This window comes from Poecilia latipinna, unplaced genomic scaffold (genome assembly GCF_001443285.1).
Source record: "Poecilia latipinna isolate Pla-1442-1.1 unplaced genomic scaffold, P_latipinna-1.0 Scaffold3995, whole genome shotgun sequence".
Lineage (NCBI taxonomy): Eukaryota > Metazoa > Chordata > Actinopteri > Cyprinodontiformes > Poeciliidae > Poecilia > Poecilia latipinna.
This window is the reverse complement of record NW_015116611.1, coordinates 1-9,435: the sequence shown is the minus strand read 5'-3', so window position 1 is coordinate 9,435 and position 9,435 is coordinate 1. Positions and strand designations below refer to the sequence as shown.

The 9,435-nt window shown below is 38.7% G+C and overlaps 1 long non-coding RNA gene across 1 annotated transcript; it reads right to left on the bottom strand.

The window, feature by feature from the left end:
- Nucleotides 1-4,543: 4,543 nt before the first annotated feature.
- LOC106942033 (uncharacterized) lies at nt 4,544-5,026 on the bottom strand. The gene is made up of 2 exons (XR_001423526.1): nt 4,931-5,026; nt 4,544-4,783 (listed from the first exon to the last, which is right to left on the bottom strand). It is a non-coding gene; the product is annotated as an uncharacterized LOC106942033 (long non-coding RNA).
- Nucleotides 5,027-9,435: the final 4,409 nt, after the last annotated feature.

The window sequence follows — 9,435 nt, the reverse complement described above, 5'->3', positions numbered from 1 at the left end:
ATGAAAGCATCTATTTTAAGCCCTGACGTAAGTTCAGGGAGTAAAATAAATGTAATACTGGGGGGGACAGAAGAAAGAAAGAACGCAATGTGGGATGGATACGCGAACAACAGTAATATTGGAGCACAGCTGGAAAGGTGGGTAAAATAAACCTTAGTTTTCTGGCCAATACGGGAGACTTGACAGGTATTAAAAAGCTATCAGTTATATTTGAATGTAAACCTGATGGCCAAAGCTTAGTGTGCATACGTTTCGAACTTGAGGCATCACATGCAACGCAGCTTTAAATGGGTTTCATGTAAGACTGATTTATTTTTAAGTGAAGTAGTTAATTTTTTTATTGATACTGCATAACGATACAATAACAATATTTTGTTCAAGGCATTCATAAGTGCAACCCTGGCTCCAGACAAGTTTAACAGGGGGGGCATCGACTTATTTTTGTGGGACAAAATTAATCCGGGAGCCAAACACAGACAACATCAGTAGCCTACAGGCTACTTGTTAACAAGCTTAAGGTGCTGTATTGATGTTAGCTAGTCATCTGTTAGCTAACATTACCTGCATCCAACAGCTTTACTCAACTCAGTCGGTTAGTTTGGGGAAAAATTGTGCCAAGTTATTTGCGTTTTGCTCTTTTGCTGCCATGATTCTAACACACCTGCAGCTCTGCACAGCAGCAGCAGGTCTCCTTCACTGCCGCACAGGTGTAAACCCAGCGCGAGCGTTTCAGCGTTCACGTTGCGTTTGAATGCGACTCGGAAAAAGAGGTTACGACGTGTTAACATGGGACTAAACAGGTTTAACAGCTGAAAACAGTGACAGAGGACACAGATATGAGAAGTACGGAAGCCTCTACTGCATCAAATTGATATAGGAATAACATAAAGTTCGCCATTCCAAGCTACAAACAACAAATGATTAAATAATATTTCTAAATAGTATATCTTTTTTTTTTTTTTTTACTTTTTATTGTTATGATTTATGTTGTTCAAGTTGCATAGGTGTTTTTGGTGAAGACTTCCTATTGTAATTGAATGATGGAAATAGAAAATACAAACATTTTTGAATACTCAATTCTTACTTTTTATTTTAATTGAAACTACTTACAATGCTGATTGATAGCTGTTGAAGAAGATTTTGGGTTATAATATATCTTAAGAAAAATCTCTGGCTCAATCTTCTTTTCACGGATCCCAGGTTCTCCCGGCGGGCCGAAGTGAAGCCATACAGAAAACAACAATGAGTGTCGACGTCACAGAATTTCAGAGTTTAATCCAATAGAAGACAACTTTTGAAAATTACAACAGAAACTGCAGAACAACAGAGACATACATTCATTTACCTGAGACAAATGGAAAAGAAGAAAGAATGAAAAGCAAAGACGTCTTTGGAGAATTGCAAGAGCAAATCTGATTTGTTCCTCCATTGTACAAAGTTTTATAGTAAAGGCGTATTCTTGTCTTTAATATATTCAAATAAGGCGTATCTTTGCTCATCCAACAAGCAACTGTCTCTGACCCTCTTTAAAAGTTAGAAACTCCCTAGAATTTGCTTCCAAAATAAAACACCAGTTGTCCCCTTTGTCTAAACAAAGTGAGAGCAGAACTTCTCCTGAACTCCTGCTGTTTTATGGCTTTTCATGGATCAGTGTGAAGCTGGAACTTCTCCTGATTGTTTCCCACACAGACAAAAGGCAGTTCAAAAGATTTTAGCAAACAATCTGCTGTAACTACAGGTAACATAAAGGTCAAAAGGTCAAATTAGGCCATTTCAATCAAGACATGTTAAGTTTTAAAACTAGCATATTTTAAATTTATTTTCTTAACACAGCCCAGTCTGACTTTCTTGCCTTGGATTTTTGTGGCAGAATTTCAGCTGGTCCAATGTTTTTAGTTTCCTGCACAGTATTATATTTGTAGTCTGCCGATTGTTTTAGCAGTGGCAATGGAGGAAGTGTTTTCAATCTTAAAGTATTATTCATTAGTCCAAAATTATGTTAATTCAGAATTTGTAATTAAGAAAAATAAACTCTTTCAAAATCTCTTTAAATGCAGTTTACTTATTCTTAGAAAATTGTTGTAGATATTTGTTAGCTGAAACTATGTGTGCTTTTCACATGATGAAAAGTAATGTTACATGTAATTCTGATTGTTACATTTGAATTTAACTTGATTAAATACAAAAAACAGTTTTTTTATTGTGAGTCAGGGTTTTGGGTTTTGTGTGGTTTCGATCTCCTTCCACCTGTTCAGGTTCTCCACCAGATGGAGCCTTGGAGCTGTTGTCACCAGAGGGCAGATATGCTATTATCATACACACCTGCAGAGAATCTGACATTTTCCTGCCTTTAAGAGGAGTGAGGCGTCAGTTCTTGGACGCTGGAGTGTTTACCTGTAATGGTACTCTAGCCACACGGTTTGCTTTACCTGTGTTTTCTCTAGTTCTTCATAGATAGTGTTTGTGCTCTCATTCCACGGTTCTCACAAGACCTGAGCTCCACTTCCAGTGTCCTTCTGGTTTTTCTCCTGAGTCTCATGGTCATCTGACCTTTTCCTGGTTCCTACCTCCATGACTGACGTACTAGCTCCTCTTCTTCAAGCACCTGTGTTACCTGTCCGTCCTCCAACCTCACTACCATCCAGTAGCTTCTATAAGTCTTCATCTGGACCAAGTCCTGCTCAAGCCCAAGCCCAGATCTCATCATTCTCTTCCGCCCTGGTGGACCATCATCTTCATCCCCAGTAAGAACCTGATTGTTTTCACCAGCATTGATGTGACTGCTCCGCTGCCCACTCACCTCTCCAATTACTCTGCTTCCAGTGTTCCCGTCTTCCCAAGTCTCCAGTCAAAGAAAACCCACAGAAGACCCATTCATTCTTAACAGTTTATTTATTCAATAAAACTTTCTCACTTTTCATTTTGCCTCCCGAGAGTGTTCTGCATGTGGGCAAAAAGCCTTCAAAAAGCCATGACAGTTTTCAAATGATTTCATTTATTTTAGGAAAAAAAGCTCCAAACCAACCGGGCATCATGTGAGAAAGCATTCACTCCTTTATTAAATCCTGAACTAACTTTGATTAAACTACATTTTTATAAAGTTGAGCTGAATCTCCCAGTGAACTCAGACCTGATTATTACCTGCAGGTCCAATAAATTATATTAACAGAACCTCTGATGGATAAAGATCTGGAAGCAACACATCATCTAAAAACTCAGAACCAGCAGAGAAACAAAGTCTCTGACATCCATCAGTCTGGAAACGGTTCCAGAACCATCTGTAAGGTTCTGGACTCCAGAGAACCTCAGTAGAACCAGGATCCAACATGGAGAACATGGAACAGTGGAGAACCTTCCAGGAGAGGCCGACCCACCAGAACCACTAAGAGCTCATTAAGGACTCATCAGGAGGTCCAGAAGAACCAGAACCACAGCCAAGTTCAGAGGTATATATTCATTTATTTGATTTTTCTGTCATTTGAACTTTTACATACACAAATAAAAAATGAAAAAACGGAACAAAACAAATATAGAAATAAACATTTAAATTCTTGTCAATGGCAGAAACACAAAGTGTGGAGGTGAAAAAAGTTTAGGTTGGAGCACAAACTTATTAAACCTTCACTTTGTTATACATAAATCATCATCAAAACAGAAGAATCTTTCCTGTATATTTTTCTAAAACATCTCCAAAAAATATCAGATAATTCGGTAGACAAACTCATAAAAAACATAATCAAACCTGATCGTATGCAGTTATAATTAGGATAGCTTTTTTCTGGAGGTATGGACAGGTTCAGTGTGTTATTGGAGTTTCCACCGATCATTAGAAAATAATTACCACAAGGACTATAACTGCGCCAAATATAAAAAAGGAGCATTTAACATTTGAATCTGACATATTTAGAAAAATAGGAGCCGACAGAAATGTAAAATATCTTGTGATTGAGAAAAACTGAACATTTCAATAAAATCTGATGAATGAAAGGAAAAAATAAGAGAAACAACATCTTGATATTCAGTGTGAAGCTTTGACTGGAAACAAATAGAAAACACATGGATCCTGGAATAATCCTGGAATAATCCTGGAATAATCCCAGCTTCCATCTTTAAAGGACTGGAAGAAGAAAAAGTTTCCAAGGACTCAATCAGAAAAGTTTCACCAAGAAATAGATTGTAGAGATGAACTATCTGTTCAACAGTGAGAGAGTTTCTCTGACAGGAGGAAAATATTTAGACTCAAATCAGCAAAGAGACACTGAAGAGGAACCAGAGCAGGACCAATAGATCCTAAATCCAGGAATCAGAGGTTCAGTGAATGTGGTGTTGAAGGTGTGGAGGAGGATCAGTGAGTCAGAGGAGACTCTGTAGAAGGACAGAATGCCAGCAGGACAGTCCACATACACTGATACTCTGTGAGAGACGGAGAAGGAGGAGAGACGAGTTTTTATGTTATTGTGCCAAATAGAGTAACCATAAACATCAGAGCAGCTCAGACTCCAGGAATGATCATTATATCCAAACAAACAGTCTGTACTTTCTCCTTTCCTCCTGATTCTTCTGTAACTCACTGATATATAAACTCTTCCTCTCCACTCGACCTCCCAGTAACAGCGACCAGTCAGACCAGTTCTACACAGCAGCTGAGGATGATAATAATCAAATCTGTCTGGATGATCAGGATATGACTGAAGCTCCTCCACTAATGTCACCTTCCTGTTGTCTTCAGACAGTTTGAGCTCTCTGTTGACTGTGTTTGTGTCGATGGTGAGTTGACAGGAATCTGATGGAGAGAACAAACACAATCCAGCTGCAGTTATTGATCATTTATTGATCTTTGATGATGATCCTGAATGAGTGATGTGACAGTTTGAAGATGGTTGAATGTGAGCTGCTTTGTTGTCATGAATCAGATGAAAAACACACTTACACTTCCTCAGACCTGGTGTCAAGAATCGGCCTCCAGCAGGCTCCACCCTGAAAGGAGGACGGGGGTCAGACCATCAGTCTCTTTCAACAGCAAACATGGACATTACATGTCTCTCAGACACACATTGTCCTCCACTGAGACAGGAACAGTCCAACATCTGGATAGCAAACTGCAGTGGATTTAGGAAGGACAGTTGGTGCTGCTGCAGCACAACTCATTTCTCCAAACACAGGAAAAGCTCCAACAGAGAGGAGAAAGGAAATCCCTTAGTAACAACCTGAAGAAACTCACTGAAGCCTAAAAGGACATCAAGAAACTAAGGAAACATTTCTGGAAGCTCAACCTGATTTAATAATCAGCATTAAAATCCAATCAATCTAAACTCTGATCAACACCTGGATACCTGCTCCATCCACACTCCCACACACAGATGAAGGAATGAAACACTAAACAACCTGCTGCTGAAAACCTGCTGTGGCCTCACTGGAATATCCAGAAATACAAACATTAAAAAGGAGAAGCTGCATCACATTCAACAAAGAGTTCAACAAGAACCAAACATTTGATCTCTGAGCTCAGACTCACAAACCAGGGAGAGGCTTCCATCATTTACTTGTTGTTCTTGTCTTGCAACTCTGAAGTTCCTTTATCTTGTTTCAAGAACTTTTGGTCCTGTGAGACATAGGTGAGCTGACCTCACAGAAGGGAGGCAGCAGTACTTCCTCTTTGCGTTTGTGACCTGTGCAGGGTGACCCCACCTCTCATCCAGAACGTTGGCTGGAGATCAGCACCAGAAAGCCTCCTGACCCCACTAGGGACAAGGGTTTAAGAAAATGGATGGATCGATGGATGGATGAATCAGTTTGTTCAGAGAAGAAAAAAACACCAGATGTTCATCATGTTTGATTCTAGTTCATCATTATTTTTTTAGATTAGCCTTCAAACAGCAGAGATGAAAGTTTGATCTGAAATCCGAAGTGAAAATTTTCTCCGAACATCAGAGAATAGAAACAAGGAAAATCTCTGATGATAAAGTCCAAGTAGTTGTTCAGTTGAAGAACATCTGAACAATAAACTGAGACCCAACGGAACCAGACTGGTGTCGCATCTGAACAGGTGAGCTCAATCAGAAAGTGTTATGAGGAGAAATTAGCTCAAACTGGTCTAACTGGTCAGACTGACTGGGAGTCAGAGGAAAATTCATCTGTTGACATCTTAAGATATAAAATCTTCTTATGACTCCCAATTTGAACACAAACACTCTGCTGCTGGTATTCTGCTGATCCAGGTTCTGTTCAGCTCTAATGTAACCAGAACTTGTTTTATTACTTGGAACCAACTGGACTCTTCATTGGTGGACCTTTGTCTCCCTCTAATGGTGAAACTATAACTTGAATAATGTCTAATTTTTAAACAGACGTGTTTTTAAATTATCCTAATATGTCAGTGATGCTAAAAAGTTATCAGAACCAGAAGTTCTAAGGTTTCATTTACAAAGACCTGAATAAAAATCTTCTTTTCCTCAGCAGCTCTTATAATGAACAGCACAGATTACATTGAGTCATTATTAATTGACCCGAAACAAAAAACAGTGAGTGGCAAACTTACTCCATTCTGACCTCAGCAGCTGGAACAACGACACAGATGAAACCAGAGACTCCTGGAAAATGGATGTTTGGATCTGATCAGGTCTGCAGATTCACTGACTGGGATTTATTCAGAAAATGTCTCAGAGCTGAGAAGAGCTGAGCTTCTTCAGACTGAATGCTGGGAAATCTTCACTCCTCCCATTCAGTCATGTTATATATATATAACAAACAGCAGGACTGGATCTACATAAACGCACATGCTTCCTACCTTCATCAAAGGACCAAAGGATGAAGGTAGAAAGTTTCCAGTGATTCAACCTGAACAACAGGACGTATTTTAGTTCACATTAATCAAATTACCTACTCCAAAGATTAACTATTTAATAATATAACAAATTTGTTTTAAAAACAATATTTTATTTGAAAATGTTGGCCCCCTGCTCGAACTTCATTCCAGAAAATAAAAATGTGAATTGTTTGTTCAGAGAAGAAAACAAAGAAATATCAGCAGTTCATCAATTTGTTTGATTCCAGTGGATCAGTAATCTAATAATTAACCTTCAAACAGCAGAGAGATGAAACCGAGTTCAAGTCAATATTCTGTTCTCCAAACATTAAACAAAAATAAGAAACAAACAATAAAATCCCAAAATACAAAGATCAAATAGAAAACAAAGAACTTACAGTTTCTTTAAATGATCCAAAGAGTTGAAGAAGAGTATCTGAACAACAAACAGACCCAACAGAACCAGACTGGACAGGTGAGGTTAAACTGAAAGCTTTCTAAGTAGAAATGACCACAGACTGGTCTAACTGGTCAGACTGACTGGGAGCCAGAGGGAAGTTTGTTTGTTTACATCTGAATACATAATTTATTCTTATGACTCCCAGTTTGAACACAAACTGCTGTTGTTCTTCTGATCCAGGTTCTGTTCAGCTCTAATGGAACCAGAACCTGGTTTAACTTGAAACCCACTGGACTCTTCATTGGTGGGGATTTGTTTCCCTTTGGTGGTGAACGAATAACCTGTCTGATGTCTGACTGTTAAACCCAGAAGAAATTATCCAAATATGTCAGTGATCAGGATAAGTTGTAAAGTTTCATTCATCAGGATGTTAAAAGGTCATGTGTTCCTCAGCAGCTCTTAAAATTAATACAGGAGCAGTAAAGATGATATTGAATCATTATTAACTGACCAGAATCAAAACCAAAATGCTGAAGCAGTGAGTAAAAAAATCTAAGTCCATCCTTTCTGCTTCCAGAGCAGGTCAAAGGTCAGCAGCTGATCAGATGAAAGTCTGTGCTCTGTTAAAAATATAAACAGAAAATAATCTGAAAATGAAACAAAGGAACAAACTCAAATGTACTCCTAAATATCACCACATAACTGCTGTTGAAACCACACAAAGTACCGTTGCCTAGCAACCTCTCAGCCAATAGAATGCAAAGGTTACACTTGGTCAGTTTGCTTCTTTCTAGTGTGTGTGCCTGTGTGGCTATTTATCTGTCTAGATAGAGATGTCTGTCTTTCTAACAATATAGGAACAATCCAGATAGACAGATATTATCAACAGCCATTCTTTCAAAAGAATGCTGCAACTAATCTCTGAAATCTAAAACTCGTCCAAGCTCAAGCAGAAACTGATTTGCAGACAGCTAGAGACGTTTGCAAGCAGAGATTTGATCTGAGCAGAGACAGAGAGCGCGAAGAGAAAGGTTTGAGAAAGCACAGTTAATATTTGGAAGAGAATATAAGCTTCTTCATTCCTTGTAATGAGGAAACATGTATTTCATCATTACAAGTTTTGAGGAAATACATGAAATTCTGCTTTCAAACTGAAAATTATGGCAAAAAAAATGACTCGCCCATAGACTGGAACAAAATGTCCCAGTGTCATAACTTCTGCATTCAAACAGGATGAACCGGTCACTGTTTTAGCATTTATTTCCTTGTTTTCTTCTTTGCTCCTTGCTGTCATGTTTGCTGAACAGCCAGTAGGTGGCGGCAGAGTCAGGAGGAGGCAGCCTGGAGAAAAGGCTGTTCCTTTCTGATCACTCATGCTGCATTTGAAGATGGCTTGGAAGGCCTTAGGCCTTCTTTTTGTGTTGTAGTTTGGCCGCAATCCAGCAGAGTGCGCCACTGGCCATTCTGAGGTGGAGCCATTGATAAAAGATGGAGGTGGTATGAAGAGGAATGAAGAACAATCAAGACCATAAATGTGGCCCAGTTGAGAAGGGAGGGGCGGGACGGACCACTGTCAGTCTCATACCTTATATGGAAATGGGACCATTGCACTCTGTAAGAGAAGGGAGCGCTATTTCCTATAATATTTGTGGACTACCGTTTTTATTTTCTTTTGAAATATGTGATATATTCTCTCCTTTGGGAAGGAGTTTCGCTCTCAAAATGTATTTGAGCTTCTCTCTTTTATTTACTTCAGCGCAGCTCGCAGTTTTTAACCAGTAGTTTTCAATGTACTTCTAAATCTGCTCCTTAGTTGCATTTTTTTGGGATCTATTGGTGCCTCTAGTGGCGTGGGGGTGGTAACACAACTAATCTATCAATCAATCGAATTTTATTTGTATAGTACATTTCAGCAGCAAGGCATTTCAAAGTGCTTTACATAATTAAAATAAAAAAGACAAAGAGAATTTTTTTAAAGAGACAGAAAAACGGTTAAAAAAAAGATAAAACATTAAAACTCGCACCCCTTGTAGGACTTCAGTTAAACGTCTCAAACCTCAGAATTTTAGTTCAAATGCCATTTAACAAGGATTCTCACACCCCTAGATATAGATTTGTTTAACTGGGACGTTTTCCGGGGGGCTTTACATAGACAGTGTGAAAGAGAAATAAAAATAAGTTAATAACTAGATGAAAAGGAAAGATAAAAACATCAAAGACATCAAAACCT